The sequence below is a fragment of the Saccopteryx bilineata genome, chromosome 1, assembly GCF_036850765.1.
Source record: "Saccopteryx bilineata isolate mSacBil1 chromosome 1, mSacBil1_pri_phased_curated, whole genome shotgun sequence".
Classification (NCBI taxonomy): Eukaryota; Metazoa; Chordata; class Mammalia; order Chiroptera; family Emballonuridae; genus Saccopteryx; species Saccopteryx bilineata.
This window is the reverse complement of record NC_089490.1, coordinates 278903320-278925822: the sequence shown is the minus strand read 5'-3', so window position 1 is coordinate 278925822 and position 22503 is coordinate 278903320. Positions and strand designations below refer to the sequence as shown.

General features: G+C 40.0%; 1 protein-coding gene across 1 annotated transcript in view; it reads right to left on the bottom strand.

Moving 5' to 3' along the window:
- The window catches only part of ANKRD33B (ankyrin repeat domain 33B), an 81970-nt gene that overhangs the window by 33057 nt on the left and 26410 nt on the right, over positions 1-22503 (bottom strand). The window lies entirely within an intron of this gene.

Below are 22503 nucleotides of genomic sequence, written 5' to 3'. Positions count from 1 at the left end.
TAGAACCCCACAAACCCTTAGAATTCACTGTTGTTATATGTTAATAGTGACTCCTGTGGGGTCAGGTTTGGGAATTTGCATCAGGATGGGGGCTAGTCCCTAGAAAAACCGACCACATGATTAGAGGGTGAGACCTTCCAGCTCTGCTCCTACCCCACCCCACCTCTGGGAGGGGAGAGGCTGGAGATGGAGGTCAGTCATTTACTAAAGCAAACCATGCCCACTGAGTGAAAGCTCCACAAAACCCTCAGTGGAGACCCTAGGTTGCCCACACAGAGACTTACATTACTATGAAAGTCATTACCTTCACCTGGCCTTCCAGGGTCTGTTCCATAAGTCTGATATCCCCATGTTGAAACTAGAGTTCAGCTATAGTTTTAATTCTCTATTTTAGAGCATCTTGGTGCCCCCAACCGGAAGGTGGAAGGAGAGGTACAATCTCTGGCAACGCCCCTGTCCACGGTCTTCCCAAGAAAAACTGTAACAAAAAACTTATCACGAAGCCAATACTGTCCACTTGCTGCGTCCACAGAAGGAAGCCCACCTGCAGACGGCTCCGTTGCCAAAGCCACAGATGGTTTGTATTTTAAATGATATGCAAAATGTTCATAAAAATAAAATAGCATTATTAAGAAAATGTAAGTAAGCTACCTACAAATGGAAACTCTTATTTGGAGGCCAGCTAGAAATTCCAGGCCATCAAAACACAAGCCAAATTTTCAAATCACTGTGATTCAAAGTCTACACACCACATAAAAGTCAGTGCAACAACAATGAAAAAAAAAAGTTAAGATAATTCTACTTAAAACTTGTTTTTACATAAAAAATAAATAAATAAACTAAAATCCCATTCCTTGCCAAAAGGGTAGTATATATAACACCAAGATTCTAATAATATCATTTATTATGTTAACAGCTTAAAGGGGTGGAGGAGGAATGAAAGTGATCACCATTAAGTAGGTTAAAGCTCTCAGCACGAGTGTGCACGCCTGCGCACAAATACACGTACAACCAGATGATGCATAGAAAACACCTACAACAATTATACCAAAATATTAAGCATGATATCTTCTGTAGAAGGAATGGGAACAGAGGGCGTGTGATGGGGTTTTTTTATATGTCATAATTTTAAGTGTATCTAAATATTTGGCCAAACATTATACAAGATGTTTCTGGGAAGATACTTTTGAAATGAGATTAACATTTAGATCAGTAGATGTTGAGTAAAGCGGATAGTTCTCCATCACATGGATAAGTCTCATCCAATCACTTGAAGACCTGACTAGAACAGAGTCAGATGGAACTCTGCCTTTGGACTTGAACGACAACTCTTCCCTGGGTGTCCGGCCTGCCAGCCCACCCGGCAGATTTTGGACTTGCCAAGCCTCCACAGCTGCATAAACCAATTCCTTAAAATAAATTTGTGCAAGTGTCCATCTATAGATAGATATAGTTAGCTATACACACACACTCACACACACACACACACAAACACACACACACACACACACACACACGCATTCTATTGGTTCTATCAGGAGATCCCTGATTAGTACAGGGTAGGTGTGGAAGGAACCCTTTGGAAGAACTATTTTCATCTTTTACTCTCTGTTTCTGTGCAGTTAAAATTCTTTAAATTCTTAAAGCTTTATTTATTAAAAAAAAACACACATGATTTTAATGCACAATGAAAAATAAGTAAGCAAGCATAATGTTTACATTAATATGTCCTCACTAAGAAATATAGTTTTACCACAGCCATTGTAAATGACTGTGAAGAGGGGAGGAGGGACAGTGGGCAGAAGAAACAGAAGCTGGCAAACAGCCACGGGAGGAGGCTGAGACACCAAGAAGCACACACAAACCCACAGGCAGATGGTACAATAGCATCATTAATCCTGAGCATCCAGAAGGAAAAGGGTATTACTCATGTTCGAACATGAGAAAAAATTCTATCATTTGTAATATAATTGCTTTAAAGTTCAGAACCAAGAGAGTAAACTTCAGTTACGTGAAAATCCATTTCTATAAAACATCTTTCTCCATAATAACACCACTGACAGAGAGGGGGAAATGCTGATGTGGCTTTATGGAAGAATTTAGGAATTCTAGTCCTCCAAAGATACATTTTTAAAAGGCGGACCTGCATTACCACTAGCACGAGTGCAATTTGTTGGGTAAAGTGTGTTAGGCATAGTTTCAATAATCTCGATTATATGACTAAGAATCATGATGAGAAAGTAAATGCCAGGACTGGAGTTTGATCTACATTGATCACTCCAACATGGCCACACAGCGTCTCCATGGGTTGGGTTCTCCCCAGCACCAACCCCAGGCTTGGCTTTCCCTGCCTCCAAGCCTCTGCACAAGCAGCAGCCTCCACCTAGAGTGCTTCTCCTTCCACCCCACAGCCTTAGTCACAGAGTCAGCCCAGCACCAGTCTGATCCTCCTGCAAGTCTTGGTTCAAGCCTCTTTCCACCCATTTTCTGATGCTCTCATTGGGCTGCCTTGTGCACACCACCCCTCCCTGGAAGGTGAGCATATCTTTTTAGCTTTGTTTCCCTGGTACCTGAGATCTACAAGACACTGGGTAAGCATCTGTTGAGTGAATAAAACACCCTTGAAATGTTTCAGTACCTCCCACCTCCCACAATATTCAACTTACTCTAAACTGAGCATGGTTACAGGAGCTTTGAGCTTGTTATATGACTTGCACATTCAAGTTGGGAAATTACCTAAGGTCCCTGGAAACAAACTTTAAAGAGAAGAGTTGCCTGTGCGGTAAGTATCACTGTAGGCTAGTGCTGGCAGATCTGAGGCTGAACTATATAGATGTGAAAGCAACAGCCAAATGCAAAGAAGACAAAAGTGGTCTCAAGAATTCAACCCCAAGAAGTCACTTTAGGGACATCAAAAGTATGTCAAGAGATCTATATAAAGATCTGTAATTGCAAAGGCCTGAGAACAACCCAAACCAAATATACATCAAGAAATGACTGGCTAAACATGTGCTATGGGACACTATGTCGCAGCCCCCCACCCCCCGCAACGGGAATGAGGCTGGAATGCAGGTGTTGGTATAAAAAGACTTTTGCGGGGATGTTAAGTAAAAAAAAATTAATTAATTAAAGCACTGCTTATCAGAATAGTGTACATGATATGACCTTATTTTGTGTGAACTTATAAAATGTGTGCATGGCTACGTTCAAAAAATATTTTTTATTTTTCTAAAGGAATATGAAAATTTTTAACTAGCCACCTTCAAGAGAAGGTGTGGAAGAGAAGAGGCTTTAAGGGTTTATTGTTTAATTTGAATCTGTCTCAATCTCTTTTCAAGGCACATACAGTTTTTTCATTATACAAATACAGTTATTTGGCAGTTGGGTTATAGGTGATATTTGTATTTTTACTCATGCTTTTCTGCATCAAATAAAAATATGTCTGATAAATTGTTTTAGATTTTTTAATAAAACACTTAAAAAGGTAAAATATATAAAATGTATCAGGTGAATTCTTACAGAGGCAGGGCTCACCTAGCAAACTTTGGATAAAAAGTAAATTCAAGGTTGTCATAATTCAAAACAATTTCACATTAGACTAACTTTTGCATAAAATGTGAATTTTATTATCACTGCAAACTTTGTGTTTGAATCTGTAATTTTAGATTGTCATTTTAGGAAACGACTTTGTTCAATTATTCTCTCTTCATGTGAGTGTGTGTGTGCATGTGTGTGTGTGTGTGTGTGTGTGTGTGTGTGTGTGATCTAATTTCCCAGTACTGGCAATGGTTTCCAAACAGTCATCCTATAAGCATAAGCATTCAGTAATAGAAAACTATGTGTGTTAACTAACAAGTGACCTGAAAGTAGCGACTGTCAATAATAATGACATGTACCTCTCACCATTTATTCACAATCTATTTGAAGTTTTATACAAGGCTCAATGAGGAACTTAAAGAGAGAAAACAGTTAGAAGAGCAAAATATAAAAAATCCAAATGGAACAAAACAACCCGCCCATCTCCCCCCAATGAGGAAGAGCTCGTGTAGGCGTGTGACACACAGCGAGGAGCAGGGAGAGTGTCTTATTCACACGACAGCTGCGGGCCCTCCAGCCCCAGTCAAGGCCTCCACCGCATAGCCCCAGCCAACATCTGATGGAAACCCCATGACAGCCCCTGCTCAGAACTGCCTAGCCAAGCTGCTCCTGAATTCCTGAGCCAGAAACTGTGACAGGAAATAAGTGTAACATTAGAAAATATAAAACAACATGTCATAAGGACAGAGTACTGACAACATTCGATCACAATCTTCTGCAACCCATGCATATGAACAGGGGGTTTATGTTTTTGTCTTGACAACTGGATCCTCAGATGAAGGCTGAGTATATGCGTATAACAAAGAAATACACAATTAAATAAAATGCACTAGCGTATCACTGATAACCAACCATTGTGATCTACTAGACAATATGCTGGGTACAATGAGACATAAGTAATGCCACAAACAGCTAAGGAAATTTCCCCTTGCAGCTTAAGCCAGGACCCACTATGTTCTCAGAAGGCATGAGACCAATGCTATTTTTTTCTTTTTTTCAAAAATCTTCTCCTTTTGAAATTAGAAAAAAAATTGAAAGAATATTTTCTAGTATATAATCTTATATGTGATCAAACATTAGTAAAAAAAAAAGAGGTATATGAAGAAATTTAGTCATGAAAAAAGGCTTAAATTATAAAATGTAGTGACGTCACGGAAATGGCACCGTGAGAAGCGCGTCCGACAGCTCTCCCCTAAATCACAACAAATTTATCAACTAGAAACAGAAAAATTTATCCTCGGAGCATTCCGGAGTTCCACACAAACTGAAAGCAAAAGGACTGTTATCACTTGAATCTGAGAGACGAGGGTGTGGAGGAAGCTACCGCAGCGACGCTCATTCAAGCCGCGAGGGAGTGCGCCTGCGGTGAGTCAGCCCATATACTTGGGAACCGCGAGCCCCCGCGAGCGGCCGCCGGAAACCGCCACCGCAAGCGGCCGCCGCGAGCTGCCGTGAGCCGCCGCGTGCACGCCCGGTCCGGTTGAGCACCGCTGACGTTCCCAGCGGCCCGCACACTGCGAGTGGGGGGCACCGGTGAGTGGGGGTCGCCGGCCACCAGTGCCCGGAGCGCCCCATTCGCGCGCGTGCCTTGGGCATTCCACGAGCCCAGGGCGCCCTGCTGGCCCGCACACCCAGGGGGCTCCATTATCCTGCGCCTGGTGCGGTCCAGCCACCAGCGGCGGGGCGAGCGGGAGAGGCTTGGGAGATTCTCTCCGTGGGCGGGGCACCTCACCCAGCCATTCAAGCTAACAATCAAGCATTGGGGGAGGGGCGCGCGCAGGCAGCCTAAAATACCTTCGGAAGCACAGCTGCAACCCAATCACTGAAATTAGCTTAACCCATAAAATCTGCGCACCCTCGGTTCTAATTGATAAGATCTCTCTCAGTTCAGCAATCCAAGACAAGAGGCGTGATATTTTTTAGTGCCTCTCACTAAAGGGGCGGGGGCAACTTCTGATTGATAGAGCCTCCATATTCAGGGATAAACGCTAACAAGAAGGACTTGGCAGATAATAAGGTCTATACTACACTAGTCGTAAGCAGAGACTAGTGCCTCTTCTTCCCTGCAAAAACAGGCTACAAAGTGTGGAAAGCCTGGGTTGAGAGGTCCAACTAAATGATAGGCGCTGAACAGTCACCTTGACAACAATTGACTCCCACCCCCGCCTGATTACACTGGAGGCCCTGACTCTCAGAGCCTTTCCCAAAGCCTTGCACTGAGTGGGGATAGAGTGGGGATTTCCCAGCTCTTTGAGCCTCTTACTCCCCAGGCAGAAGCAGTTGCAGCCTTATAGCTGGATCACCAGGCTGCTAATTCAGAAAGGGGGGACTAGGAGAGAGAATCCAGGAAAGCAAACTCTCTCATCGTTGGACCCTGCAAACGCCAACAAGCCTTTACTTCCAGCAAGACTAAAGCCAATTATATGACATTGCCATAGAATCCCATCAACTGCAAATCCCTACCTAAGAGTGACACAGGGGCAGAGCCTGGGGTACAGAGTCACCGACTAGGAAGAGGGAGAGAAAAGAAAAAGGAAGAAGTTAACCTCTCAAAATCAAGAAAAACCCACAGACTTTACAACTTGATCCACTAATTTTTTGTTGTTGTTGTTGTTGTTTGTTTCTTCTATCTTTTTGCCTTTATTTCCTCCACCTTGGTCCTTCTATTCTCTGCCCATCTTATGCTTCCCCTTTCTTGAACTACACTACCCATGAGTGTTGCATTTTATTTTTCTCCTTCATCCTCACCCTCCTTTAAGGTTATACTCCAAAACACTTAACTCTCACTCTCTCCTCTTTTGTTTTTTTTTGTTTGTTTGTTTGTTTTGTCTTGCTTTATTTTGTTTTTTTCTCCTCCTATTTTATTTCTTCCTTCATTTTTCTCTTTTTCTTATTTTTTCCTTTCTATTCGTTTTTTCTTTTCTCATTTTACTTTCCTCCCATATAATCCTCAATCATGAACAAATTAGTTAATTTGGGACTCAAGGCTTTTTTTGGCTTTATTTCTCTTTTTTGCTTTTGTGTTTTGTTTTTTTTTTCTCTTGTTTGTTTATTTTTGTGGCATTTTGGGTCCTCCCAACCCAAGGTCTCCATTGTATTTAGTCTTTGCTCCACTTAATACAACAGATTTTTACTTATTATTTTTATTTTTTCTTCTTTATTATTCTTTTTTGGTCCTTTTTTCTGATTCCCTCTTATCCCTCTCATTATATCTCTTAGTTGACCATCACTTACAAGCAAATCATCTTATGCTTGTCTAAGATTTTCTTCCTTTTTTTTTTTTTTTTTTTTTTGCATTTAGTAGGTCCCTACTCCCTTTTCCTTGCCCCTTGAACTCTTCACCCCAAATCAGGCCCTCCATTATAGGCACGATATTTCCCTGAGGAGGGGAGAGGAGGGAAAGAGAAGAGAGAAAAAAAGGGGGAAATAGTAAATTATTACTGTTTTTTTTTGTGGGGTGTTTTACCCTTTTTTTTTTTCTTTTTACTCTTTATTAATTCTAATTAGTGCTATCAATAAGACCACCCTCAGATGCCGATAAGAAAGAGGAAATCGAATATTATGGATACAAAAGAAAGAGAGGTAACACAAATAGATGTGGAAAAATCTATGGAGAAAAGACTTAACATATTGGAAGCCTTGGAGCTAAATGACAGAGAATTTAAAATAGAAATCTTAAAAATACTCAGAGATATACAAGAAAACACAGAAAAGCAATATAGAGAGATCAGAAAACAACTCAATGAACACAAAGAATATATTACCAAGGAAATTGAAACTATAAAAACAAATCAAACAGAAATGAAAAACTCAATTCACGAGCTGAAAAACGAGGTAACAAGCTTAGCTAACAGAACAGTCCAGATTGAAGATAGGATTAGTGAAATAGAAGACAAACAACTTGAGGCACAACAGAGAGAAGAAGAAAGAGACTCAAAAATAATAAAAAACAAGAAAGCCCTACAGGAATTGTCTGATTCCATCAGAAAGAATAACATAAGAATAATAGGTATATCAGAGGGAGAAGAGAAAGAAAATGGAATGGAGAATATACTCAAACAAATAATAGACGAGAACTTCCCAAGCCTGTGGAAGGAACTAAAGCCTCAAATTCAAGAAGCAAACAGAACACCAAGTTTTCTTAACCCCAACAAACCCACTCCAAGGCACATCATAATAAAGATGACACAAACCAATGACAAAGAAAAAATTCTCAAGGCAGCCAGGGAAAAGAAGAGTACAACATATAAAGGAAGGCCTATTAGATTATCATCAGATTTCTCAGCAGAAACTCTACAAGCTAGAAGAGAGTGGACCCCAATATTTAAAGCCCTGAAAGAGAGGAACTTTCAGCCAAGAATACTATACCCATCAAAGCTATCCTTCAAGTATGAAGGAGATATAAAAACATTCACAAATACAGAAAAGATGAGAGAATTTATCAACAGAAAGCCCCCACTCCAGGAAATACTAAGGGGGGTTTTCCAACCAGATTCAAACAACAAAAGAAAACAACACCACAAGTAACAGCTCCACCAAGAACACAATAAAACCAAACTTAAACTGTGACAACAAAGGAAAAAAAGGGGGGAGAGGATGGAGATTAACAGTAGCAAAGGATGATGAAGTGCAGAAATACTTATAAGATAGGGTACTACAATGAATATGGTAGGTACCCTTTTCATTACTTAATGGTAACCACCCTTAAAAAAACCACCACAAAAACACTTGACTTAAAAAAGGTAGCAACAGAGGAAAGAAGTATGGAACACAAACAAACAAAAACAAATGATAGAAAAACAAAAGAGAAGAATCAAACTAGATACAAAACTAACAGAAAGCAATTTATAAAATGGCAGTAGGGAACCCACAAGTGTCAATAATTACACTAAATGTAAATGGATTAAACTTACCAATAAAAAGACACAGAGTAGCAGAATGGATTAAAAAAGAAAATCCAACTATATGCTGCCTACAAGAAACACATCTAAGCAACAAGGATAAAAACAAATTCAAAGTGAAAGGCTGGAAAACAATACTCCAAGCAAACAACACCCAAAAAAAAGCAGGTGTAGCAATACTCATATCTAATAATGCTGACTACAAGACAGAAAAAGTACTCAGAGACAAAAATGGTCATTTCATAATGATTAAGGGGAAGTTGAATCAAGAAGACATAACAATCCTTAATATATATGCACCAAACCAAGGAGCACCAAAATATATAAGACAGCTACTTATTGACCTTAAAACAAAAACTAACAAAAATACAATCATACTTGGAGACCTCAATACACCGCTGACGGCTCTAGATCGGTCATCCAAACAAAGAATCAATAAAGATATAGTGGCCTTAAACGAAATACTAGAACACCTGGATATGATAGACATCTACAGGACACTTCATCCCAAAGCGACAGAGTATACATTTTTCTCTAGTGTACATGGAACATTCTCAAGAATTGACCATATGTTGGGCCACAAAGACAATATCAGCAAATTTAGAAAAATTGAAATTGTACCAAGCATATTTTCTGGTCATAAAGCCTTGAAACTAGAATTCAACTGCAAAAAAGAGGGGGAAAAACCCACAAAAATGTGGAAACTAAACAACATACTTCTAAAAAATGAATGGGTCAAAGAAGAAATAAGCGCAGAAATCAAAAGATATATACAGACAAATGAAAATGAAAATACGACATATCAGAATCTCTGGGATGCAGCAAAAGCAGTAATAAGAGGAAAGTTCATATCACTTCAGGCCTATATGAACAAACAAGAGAGAGCCGAAGTAAACCACTTAACTTCACACCTTAAGGAACTAGAAAAAGAAGAACAAAGACAACCCAAAACCAGCCGAAGAAAGGAGATAATAAAAATCAGAGCAGAAATAAATGAAATAGAGAACAGAAAAACTATAGAAAAAATCAATAAAACAAGGAGCTGGTTCTTTGAAAAGATCAACAAAATTGACAAACCCTTGGCAAGACTCACCAAGGAAAAAAGGCACAGGACTCAAATAAATAAAATCCAAAATGAAAGAGGAGAGATCACCACAGACATCATAGAAATACAAAGAATTATTGTAGAATACTATGAAAAATTATATGCCACCAAATACAACAATCTAGAAGAAATGGATAAATTCCTAGAACAATACAACCTTCCTAAACTGAGTCATGAAGAAGCAGAAAGCCTAAACAGACCAATCAGCAGGGAGGAAATAGAAAAAACTATTAAAAATCTCCCCAAAAATAAAAGTCCAGGCCCAGACGGTTATACTAGTGAATTCTATCAAACATTCAAAGAAGACTTGGTTCCTATTCTACTCAAAGTCTTCCAAAAAATTGAAGAAGAAGCAATACTTCCAAACACATTTTATGAGGCCAACATAACCCTCATACCAAAACCTGGCAAGGATGGCACAAAGAAAGAAAACTACAGACCAATATCTCTAATGAATACAGATGCTAAAATACTAAACAAAATACTGGCAAACCGAATACAACAACATATTAAAAAAATAATACATCATGATCAAGTGGGATTCATCCCAGAATCTCAAGGATGGTTCAACATACGCAAAACGGTTAACGTAATACACCATATCAACAAAACAAAGAACAAAAACCACATGATCTTATCTATAGATGCAGAAAAGGCTTTTGATAAAATACAACACAATTTTATGTTTAGGACTCTCAACAAAATGGGTATAGAAGGAAAATATCTCAACATGATAAAGGCCATATATGATAAACCATCAGCCAACATCCTATTAAACGGCATAAAACTGAGGACTTTCTACCTTAAATCAGGAACAAGACAGGGTTGTCCACTCTCTCCACTCTTATTCAACGTGGTGCTAGAAGTTCTGGCCAGAGCAATCAGACAAGACAAAGAAATAAAAGGCATCCATATCGGAAAAGAAGAAGTAAAGCTATCACTTTTTGCTGATGATATGATCCTATACATCGAAAACCCGAAGGACTCCACAAAAAGATTATTAGAAACAATAAACCAATACAGTAAGGTCGCAGGATACAAAATTAACATACAAAAGTCCATAGCCTTTCTATATGCCAACAATGAAATATTAGAAAACGAACTCAAAAAAATAATCCCCTTCACGATTGCAACAAAAAAAATAAAATACCTAGGAATAAATATAACAAAGAACGTAAAGGACCTATATAATGAAAATTACAAAGCATTGTTAAGGGAAATCGAAAAAGATACAATGAGATGGAAAAATATTCCCTGTTCTTGGATAGGAAGAATAAATATAATCAAAATGGCCATATTACCCAAAGCAATATACAAATTTAATGCAATTCCCATCAAAATCCCTATGAGATTTTTTAAAGAAATGGAACAAAAAATCATCAGATTTATATGGAACTATAAAAAACCCCGAATAGCCAAAACAATCCTAAGGAAAAAGAATGAAGCTGGGGGCATTACAATACCTGACTTTAAACTATATTATAGGGCCACGATAATCAAAACAGCATGGTATTGGCAAAAAAATAGACACTCAGACCAATGGAACAGAATAGAAAGCCCAGAAATAAAACCACATATATATGGTCAAATAATCTTTGATAAAGGGGCCAACAACACACAATGGAGAAAAGAAAGCCTCTTCAACAAATGGTGTTGGGAAAACTGGAAAGCCACATGCAAAAGAATGAAACTCGACTACAGCCTGTCCCCGTGTACTAAAATTAATTCAAAATGGATCAAAGACCTAAATATAAGACCTGAAACAATAAAGTACATAGAAGAAGACATAGGTACTAAAATCATGGACCTGGGTTTTAAAGAACATTTTATGAACTTCACTCCAATGGCAAGAGAAGTGAAGGCTAAGATAAATGAATGGGACTACATCAGAATTAAAAGTTTTTGCTCAGCAAGAGAAACTGATATCAAAATAAACAGACAGCCAACTATATGGGAACTGATATTTTCAAACGACAGCTCAGATAAGGGCCTAATATCCAAAATTTACAAAGAACTCATAAAACTCAACAACAAACAAACAAACAATCCAATAAAAAAATGGGAAGAGGACATGAACAGACACTTCTCCCAGCAAGAGATACAAATGGCCAACAGATATATGAAAAGATGCTCAGCTTCATTAGTTATTAGAGAAATGCAAATCAAAACTACAATGAGATACCACCTCACTCCTGTTAGATTAGCTATTATCAACAAGACGGGTAATAGCAAATGTTGGAGAGGCTGTGGAGAAAAAGGAACCCTCATTCACTGTTGGTGGGACTGTAAAGTAGTACAACCATTATGGAGGAAAGTATGGTGGTTCCTCAAAAAACTGCAAATAGAACTACCTTATGACCCAGCAATCCCTCTACTGGGTATATAGCCCAAAACCTCAGAAACATTGATACGTGAAGACACATGTAGCCCCATGTTCATTGCAGCACTGTTCACAGTGGCCAAGACATGGAAACAACCAAAAAGCCCTTCAATAGAAGACTGGATAAAGAAGATGTGGCACATATACACTATGGAATACTACTCAGCCATAAGAAATGATGACATCAGATCATTTACAGCAAAATGGTGGGATCTTGATAACATTATAAGGAGTGAAATAAGTAAATCAGAAAAAAACAAGAACTACATGATTCCATACATTGGTGGAACATAAAAATGAGACTAAGAGACATGGACAAGAGTGTGGTGGTTACCAAGGGTGGGGGGGGAGGGAGGACATGGGAGGGAGGGAGGGAGAGAGTTAGGGGGAGGGGGAGGGGCACAGAGAACTAGATAGAGGGTGACGGAGGACAATCTGACTTTGGGCGAGGGGTTTGCAACATAATTTGATGACAAAATAACCTAGACATGTTTTCTTTGAATATATGTACCCTGATTTATTAATGTCATCCCATTACCATTAATAAAAATTTATAAAAAAAAAAAAAAAAGAAATAAACTTCTATAAAAAGCAAAAAAAAAAAAAATTATAAAATGAAAACATATATATACCTTTTTTTAAGAGAGAGAGAGTGAGAGAGAGGTAGACAGACAGGAAGAGAGAGAGATTATAAGTATCAACTCACAATTGTGACACCTTAGTTGTTCATTGATTGCTTTCTCATAAGTGCCTTGACCTGGGGGCAGGGCTCCAGTCAAGCCAGTGACCCCCTTGCTCAAGCCAGTGGCCTTGGGCTCAAGCCAGCGACCTCAGGGCTTCGAACCAGGGTCTTCAGGGTCCCAGGCCAATGATCTATCCATTGCACCACCTGGTCAAAGTATGTATATATATTATATATATATACTTTAATAAACAAGTTTGTAAAATTGCCTATAAACAGTGCATTAAAAAAAACTAGAAAGAAATACACCAAGATTGCAGTAGTGATTTATTCTGAATGATGATGTCATAGATGACTTCTTTTTTTTATACTTTTCTGTAGTGAAGTTCTGGGTTTTTTTTCTTCTTGTGAACACTTACTTCTTTCTATTTAATAATTAGAAATACTAAAACTTTTAAAGAAGAAAATTTCAGATAAAGCTTCCCAGTCAGCCTCTTGCTTGTTCAACTACATAAGCAGTAGACTACAAGTTCACAGTTTGGGCGGAAACAATACAAAAAACATAAAGCTATGCTTCTTCTCTCCTGGAAAGAGTTGGGGAGGATAACAACTTTTCAATCAATTATGAAATCAATAAATGAAAAACAAATTGGACCTTTTGGGATCTATAAATCATAATCGGCTCTCAGAATTTCTTGCACAAGATGCTCTGTAAAAGTTTCAAGAAAGACATCCAGGCTGCCCATTACATTGGCATCAAAGGCTGAACCTCTTATTGGATGGCCGGCCCACTCTGCCAAGGGTTACCCACTCCAGAGCTCCCAGCCAGCTGGTCCGCTGCAGGCTCCCAGACACGGTGTGGTCCTCTCATATAAATCAAACTCTATCACTTTCTCCAGGGCAATTTTCTCACAAATCTTGGACCTATAAGGCACAACTACTGCTCTGTATCATGTAATGTGTCATAATTTAGTAAAATCCAATCCAGTGGATGGAGAATAAACATCCTGGTTAATTATTCCCCCCCAAAAAACTCATTACTGTGTTCTTATTGGTTCAGTTTGACCCTGGCCACTCAAAGTAAGGTGCAGGAACTAACAATAGCATCGCCTGGGAATGTGTTAGGAATGCAGCACCTTAAGCCCCAGGTCAGACCTGGGGAGTCAGGTTCTGCATTTCTGCTACCCTATTTGGTGTACAGGACAGAAAGGGTCTGGCATGCTGACTAGCGGCATAGATTGTCAGGTGGAGAGTGACAATCAGTGGCCATCACTGCACCTGGGAGCCTCAGTTACCCCTCAGCTTTCTTTCCCTGTTAACTTTTGCTTTCACTGGTTCTTCTTTTAATTGGGGGAGGGGGGTGCACACCTTTTTTCTCTGCAGGCCCAGTCTCTGTTATACAGGTATCTGTTCTTACCCAATTCTAGCCCCAGTGCTCACAGCACCCCTAGAAGGACAACTAATTGGTTTCATCTGCCACCTGGCTCCTTTGTCCTTCACCATGAGTCATCCCTGGTCCTTCTGTCTTAGGCTGGGATGGAGGGTTCACAGAGGTAGGAGAAAGCACAAGACTCTGTGGTCTGTATCTGCCTTACAGATTTAGGAATATCAGCCTGTTGGGCAAATAAGTTTGTAAAATCTGTATTTTCTGGTTTTGCTCACTTTTATTGTTAAAAATGGCCACTGCTCACATGATGATGCTCCCATGTGATATAGCTGATAACCTTCCTCTTGGGAAGGGGCTTGGTTATGCTGGAGGAGGGCTTTCGCGCAGAAAAGTTTTAAAAGGAGGAGCTAGGAGGCCATTTTGGCAGAGAGGCCACATGGTTGCAGAGGAGGCAGGCAGCCAAGATGGCTGGGTGCTGAAGGGGAACAGAGGTGGGGGGCCTTTGATTCTCGGAAAAACTGGAAAGATTCTCCTGGTTGTGGAACTGGAGAACATGTGAATGGGTTTTGGTGCCCTGTGTGTCTGTGTTTACTTTCTCGCTGGTGTGAGCTAGAATAAAAGATGGCCCACCAGTTCTTGGCTCCATTGTTTCATTACTGTCTATCTGAATCAAATGGGAACTTGCATGGGCCAGGCAGCTGTGATGGCCCTGACTGCTGGCCCTACACAGCCCTACATTGTGTGTGACAAAATAAATCCAATGGAAAGCAGGTTCCCGAAGCAAGAGGGTCACACTGCTTTCAGAACCCTCTCTTCATCAACCCATGAGCATTCATCACTGTCCTACCGGTACTGATGGTCGACAGGTACCTGGGCTGGGCCTTGAAAGGACAAAGATGAACTTTGAAACAGACAGCCATCCCCCTCCCCAGGAAATTCAGTCTGGGAAAGCGCACGGGGAAGGATACAGGGAAGTTAACAGTGCAACCAGACCTGCCTCAGGGGACTAGGGAAGATGAGGACCAAAACCTGGTCCAGGCTGGGGGAGGTGCTAGCACTGACACAGCTGAGCTTTGTTAGCCAAACCTGAGGAATCCCAGTGGTATCAGGGAGGAGAGGAAAGCATTCCAAGTGTCAGAAAAACATTTGCAAAGGCTAGGAGCTGACAACTCATGGAGAAGTAGATTCACCTGTCAACTAAAAGAGGAAAGGGATGGGTCATGAAGTCACGGAGGGTTGACATGGAAGGGCTAAGGACTCTCGATTGTGTCTGAAACCAGTAGAGAACCACTGAAGTCTTAAACTAGATATATCATGATGGAATGTTCCTTCTAAAAACCTGCCTCTCAGATGTGAGTTCAGGTGAAAGGGGAGAGCCCTGCCATTATTTTCTTTCTATTTTTAAAATAGTCGTTAAGTAGGAGTGTCCCCCACCCCACCCCCACCCGCAGCCTCTTTTAACTGATTTGGCAACTCCTTTGTGATCTAAGATGAAATTGAAACTGACATCTACCTATCTGACTCATAGCTGTCAGGCAGAGGCTTCCACATAACATTCTGGGCTCCACAATGTCTGTTCTCCAGGTGTTCATTACTATCTTCTAACTTGATATTTTTTTATGCAAAAATTTAAATTATAAACTTTTCCATATGTGAAGGTTCTTGGTACTATTAGTCATCATGGAAATGCAAATTCAACCCACACTGAGATACCACCACTCACCCACCAGAATGACTAAAATTAAAAAGACTGACAATACCTAACAATGGTGAGAGTATGTGAAACTAGCAGTTTCCCAACAGATGGGAGTGCAAAATGGAAGAACCACGTCGGAAAACTGGCAGTTTTTGATAAAGTTTGGCACATACCTACCTATGACCCAGCAGTTTCACTCAAAGGTATATTCCCAAGAGAAAGAAAAGCCTACATTTACATAAAGACGAAACCAAGAATGTTGAGGGCAGCTTTACTCATAACAGCCAAAAGTTACACACAACCAAATACTCATCAAGAGACTATTAAGCACACTCTGCTAAACTCACACTTAGGAATACTACTCAGCAACTAAAAAGAACAAAATTTTGACATGAGCAACAACATAGACGATCTCCAACACATTTAATGAAATGCAAGGACAGGCAAAGTTAATCTATGGTGATGAGAAAACAGTAAAGGGGACCACTGAAAAGGTGTATGAGAGAACTTTCTAGGGTATGAAAACACAGTAGGCCTTATCTGGATGATATTTATATGTGTATATTTATTTGTCAAAATTCACTGTCAAAAATCATAAATCGAAAAGAGTTATGATTTCACCAACTGTAAATTACATCTCATCACAGTACTGACAGCATAAAAAACAACATAGCCAAAGACATCCAAATGACTAATAAGCACGTGAAAAGATGCTCGATGTTGCTAGTCAAGAGGGAAACCCAAATCTAAACCACAATGAGAAACCACGTCACACCTACAAGGATGTTTATTTTTTTTATAAAAAAAAAAGCAGAAATTAAAGAGCTGGTAAGGATGTGGAAAATCAGAACCCTTGTGCATTGCTGGTGGGAATGTAAAATGCTGCCGCCACTATGAAAACAACTCAGTGGGTTTGGTGGCTCTTCAAAAAACTAAACATAAAATGACCATAGGATCCAGCAATTCCACTAGTAGGTAGACACTCAATGGAATTTAAAGCAGGGACTCAAAGAGATATTAGTACACCCATTAGTAGCATTATTCTTAATATCCAAAAAGCAGAAGCAACCAAAGTACCTATCAACAGATGACTGGGTAAACAAAATGGGGTATATGCATACAATGAAATATCATTCCTATAAATTAGAGAATAAAATTCTGATGTATGCTACACCATGGATGAACCTGGAAGACACTCTGCTAGGTGAGGGAGCCAGACACAATAGGACAAATATTGTATGATTCCACCTTTGTGAAATATCTAGAATAGGCAGATGCAGAGACAGAAAGTAGGTTAGAGGTTACTGGGACTAAGGGGAAGAGGCAATGGGGAGTTATTGCTTAATGGTTACAGGTTGTTTGGGTGATGAAAAAGCTTTGGAAGTAGACAACAGTGACGTTTGTACAACACTTGCTGTAAGGCATGCCACTGAGCTGTTTGGTGGTTACAATGGCTGAAATGGGAATTCTGTTATAAATTTTACCACATCAAAAATATTCATAATGGAATATGCCAAAAAACCATTTAGTGCTATATCTTAAATGAACAGATTATATGATATTACAATAGAATTATACCTCAATAAAGCTGTTAGAAATTTTAAAAAAAATTAGCGGTACACACATACATGGATGGATCTCAGAAATACTGCATCCCTTGAAAGAAGTCAGGCACCCGAGTACACGCGGTGTGACTCCACCAAAGTCCCAGTGCTGGCTAAACTGAGCTGTGGGGATAGAAATCAAGCAACCATTGCGTCTGATGGCAGAGACTAGGTAAAAGAGTGAAAAGAGACTCATAGTGATGAAAATGCTCTATATCTGCCTGACCAGGCGGTGGCGCAGTGGATAGAGCGTCCGACTGGGATGTGGAGGACCCAGGTTCGAGACCCCGAAGTCGCCAGCTTGAGCGCGGGCTCATCTGGTTTGAGCAAAGCTCACTAGCTTGGACCCAAGGTCACTGGCCCTAGCAAGGGGTTTCTGGGTCTGCTGTAGCCCCATGGTCAAGGCACATATGAGAAAGCAATCAATGAACAACTAAGGTGTCGCAACGAAAAACTAGTGATTGATGCTTCTCATCTCTCTCTGTTCCTGTCTGTCTGTCCCTATCTATCCCTCTCTCAGACTTTCTGTCTCTGAAAAAAAAAATGTTCTATATCTTAAATGGGAGATGATTGCACAGGTGTGTGACATTCTCAAAAATCACCCTGCTGCTGTTCATTTAGAATTTGTGCACTTTGCTATATGTAAATTATACTGCAATAAACAACTGTTACCACAAAATGTGGTTTAAAGGTAACAAGACATTGATAGTGCTATAGGGTGTGGACAGAGCAGGGCCAGGGGTGAGAGACCAATTAGAAGGCTCGGATCAGCTCAGCCACTGGGCAGAGATAGCGCCACTGAACAAGCTGGTGCCCAGAAATGATTAGGCAGAATAGACCACGGATGTGCAGTATGAGGTCAGAAAGCCAACTGGCTTGTGCTGTGGGCCCCTAGGAGAGCTGCGAAGTCATCTGCCAGGAAAAGCAGCACAGCAAGAACCCAGGACTCTAGTAAACAAAGGAAGGCCCAGAAAGCTAACAGCAGTTAAAAGAAGAATCACCCATACACATAAGGCAGATTCAACTTGAACCAGAGGTTCACAGTAGAAAGTAGAGTTAATTTTAAAGGTTACAGGTGCATGTTTAAGTCGTTCGGTTGTTTTGTTTTGTTTTATTTTTTCTGGCTGGGAACAATTTACCTGGTTTTAGCCAAAAACAATCTATTCCCCAGGCACACACAAGGCAAGATCTCCTCAAGATCTCCATGAATCAGTGATTGTGATTTCTTTTGACCCAAGTAACAGAATTCAGTTCAGGGAATACTCTCCGGCCCTGGCATACTATACCAATGTCTTTCTGCAATGTATCCTGTCACACCTGTCCATGTATTAAGAAGGCAAAAAACGCCTGGTCTGTGGTGGCACAGGCAGTGATCTGGAACACTGAGGTCGCCAGTTCAAAACCCTAGGATTGCCTGGTCAAGGCACATACAAGAAGCAATCAATGAACAACTAAAGTGAAGCAACTATGAGTTGATACTTCTCGCTCCTGCCCCCCATTCTCCTCTTTCTATAAAATCAATTAATAAAATCTTTAAAAAAGGGGGGGGTGAGTAAAAGGTGAAAAATGAACAGAGATTTTCAGAGGCATAATCATCCAGATGGTGTTGACCAGAAGACAGGACAAAATGTCCAGTTGGGGAGCAGGAATGAGCTCAAAAGACAGCACTGCAGGCAATGGTGACCCTCTACAGATCAGTTTCATCTCTGAAAGCTGCTCAGGAGTTCCCCTTGGCACACCTGGACCCCCAGAGGCCTCGTCTGAGAAGGGTCCCCTCCACTCAGGTGTCTTAGCCACAGTCCTCTCTCCCTCACCTGCTGCTGTGGGTTGAATTGTGCCTCCCCAAAAAGATATGTCCAAGTCCTAACTCCTGGATCTTATGAATATGACCTTACTTGGAAACAGTCTTTGCAGATGTAAGTTTAGAATCTTGAGAAGAGGTCATCTTGGAGATCTGAGATACAGATACACAGAAGCGGGAGGCCATTTACAGAGGGAAGCAGAGACCAGAGTGATGCAGTCACAAGCCAAGAACACCCGGGGCCAACACAGGCTGGAAGAGGCAGGAAGGTTCCTCTCCTGGGGTCGTCAGAGGAAGACAAACCTGCTGTCACCTTCATTTTTAATTTCTAGCCTTAGCAACGGTGAGAGGATACATTTCTATTGTATAAGTCACCAAATTGGGGCTAATTTGTTACTGTCAGCCTTGGAAACTAACACACCCACACTCCAGCACCACTCTTGTCCCATGTCCTCCAAGCACCTCTACCACCTGCTTTTCTCCCTCCTCTCCTGCTCAGAATGTCACCCTCGGGTCTAGCCCAGTTTTTGGCAAACTCAATAGTCAACAGAGCCAAATATCAACAGTACAACAATTGAAATTTCTTTTGAGAGCCAAATTTTTTTAACTTAAACTATATAGGTAGGTACATTCCTTATCGACATAGCGCCCGCACGTGGTGCTTTGTGGGAGAGCCGCACACATGTGGCTCAGGAGCCGCAGTTTGCCTACCACTGGTCTAGCCCTTACTCACCTACAATAACATAAAAGCCCCCACCAGATCACCTACCTCCTGGCCTGATTCCCCTCCATCCTCCACACTCATTGTTCTCCAATTAAAAATGTTTGTGCCTGTAATTCCCTAGTCACCCTCAGGAGGGAAAGCCCAGGGCTGCGCCTTGACTCTGTCCACAGCCTCAGTGGGCATCACATCATTGACACCTGTTGTGCCCATCGCGGGCATTGCTTGATGCATTTGCTAAAATAAGATCCAACTGTGCTGTGCACTAAAATACTCAAAATGCCTGCGAGTTTGCTTATCTTTTATTCCTCCAGCCACCTGTAACCTCAACTTTTAATAAATGGAAAAATTTAGCTGATTAGGAAAATGAATAGAATGAATACTCCACAAAGAGAACCCTGTGATATAAATGTTGTTCCTTCACAACAACTAAATGCAAAAGAAACAAACCACGTGGGCAACTTAACGCCATCAAACAGCATCCACATCTGTAGCAAGGAGAACCCACCCATCAGCCCCCGAAGCTTACTGTTCTCTAAAACACTAGTTGTGAGCAGGGCCCGCCAGCATTTAGTCACTCATCTACTCCAAGTCCCTAGTTCCCAATTAAAGAGACTTTTACAGTCACAAGAATTACTTAACCACGGGAAGATGTGCCGTGGCACGTACTACACTGTAAGTCACAGACTAATGAATAGTTACTGCTCTGGGCTGCCTCTAATTCACTCTGGTTTCAAGACATGTTATTTAGAGTTAATGTGCCTCCTGGTCTTTCCAAAATCAGCAGCATGTAAGTGGATCAAAGGCTCCAAACATCCACCTGCAAAATTGTATTGTTGTTATTTTAATAAGACTTTATTTTTCAGAGCAGTTTTAGGTTCTCGGAAGAAAAAAAAATGAGGTTAAGGTACAGAGATTCCCCAGCCTGCAGAGTTTTCATATGTGAAATGATGTTCAGAGCAAAGTAAGGCCCACCCTGTATTCAAATTTCAACAGTAGAGCTATAAAAGCTAAGACCAGTGTTGTTCGTTTATTTATTTGTTTGTTTGTTTGTTTGTTTAAAAAGCATATGGAGCTAATAGCTAAAGCTTTACTAAAAAATAGAGTGAATATATGCATAATATTTTTAAATGTGTTATTGCGGAGAATAAGGTAGTCCTAGCACACTAACTGATTCTTTGACTAACAGCTACATGGTGATAGTAATATGAATATTACTTGTTTTCAACTGTTAGAATCAAACAACAGATAAAGTCAAGGTATACATGAGCATAATTACAGAAACTCAGGCTTGTTCTCTCCTCTCTCTCTCTCTCTGCAACTTTTGCTGTGTGGCCCAGGCATGTATGCCGTGCACTCTCCAGAATCTGTGAATAACAAATCTGGTTTTTTCAAAGTTCTCTGATACTTGTTGCTAAAATGCATTTTGTAATCATAATATCCATAAGGGCCAGTCCAAGCACCACACTGGCTCTGGCCAGAGCTCACCATAGGTAGTAAAAAAAAGTAAAGCCCAGATGAGTGCCCCAGGCACTTCTAGTCTATAGCATCACTAATGATAAGCACAACACAAAATAATAAGGAATTGAAAAAACAAATGTGAAAAATTAATGACAGATATAAGATTATTTAAATACTAATAGTAATGTTAAATATCAGTATAAGTACACAACTACAATTTTTTTAATGGATAAAAAGACATAAAAATTAGGCCTGACCTGTGGTGGCGCAGTGGATAAAGTGTCGACCTGGAATGATGAGGTCGCCGGTTCAAAACCCTGGGCTTGCCTGGTCAAAGCACATATGGGAGTTGATGCTTCCCGCTCCTCTCCCTGTTCTCTCTGTATCTCTCTCTCTCTCTCCCTTCTCTCTCTAATAAAAATGAATAAATAAAATCTAAAAAAGTAAATAAATAAAAAATTTTAAAAATACATAAAAATTAAAGAATAAAAGCAAAGAATCAATAAATACATGTGAAATGTATATAACCTTACTAGTAACCAAAGTAGTAAAAATTAAAATAATTGAGACACCATTTGCTTAACCAAAAAAGATTATATTTATGATATTCACAGAAGATGGGTTACTCAATTAATGGTATTGGACAAATGCCCTAGCCATATGGAAAAAAATAAAGTTGGATCTTTACTTCATGTCTAATGCCAAAACGAATCATTAAATACACAATCATAAAAACACTGGAAGAAAATTTAGATGACTATTTCTATAAACTTAGCTTTTAAAAATCATTTTGAAGCCTGAGCAAAGCTAGAATCCATAAAGAAAAAGATACCTCTGACTATACAAAAATCTATAACTTCTCAGCAAAACAATAGTGTAAGCAAAGTAAAAAGACAAATGATTATAACTTTCATTTTCAACTATGAAAACTAGTTTCAATCACATCTACCCTTCTACTGAAAACAAATAAAACTGAATGCTTGTTTATTAACCTATTTAGAGGAACCAGACTTCCAAACAACCAGGATTCACAGGCCTCATGTACTTGGAAAAAAGGGAAAGCCTGAGATGAACCTCTATCCTCATCACTTTCCTCCTCACAGCATTTGCTGATTCATAAGGATGAAAGATTAAAATAAACCAAACAGAGCACAGTAAAGGTCACAAG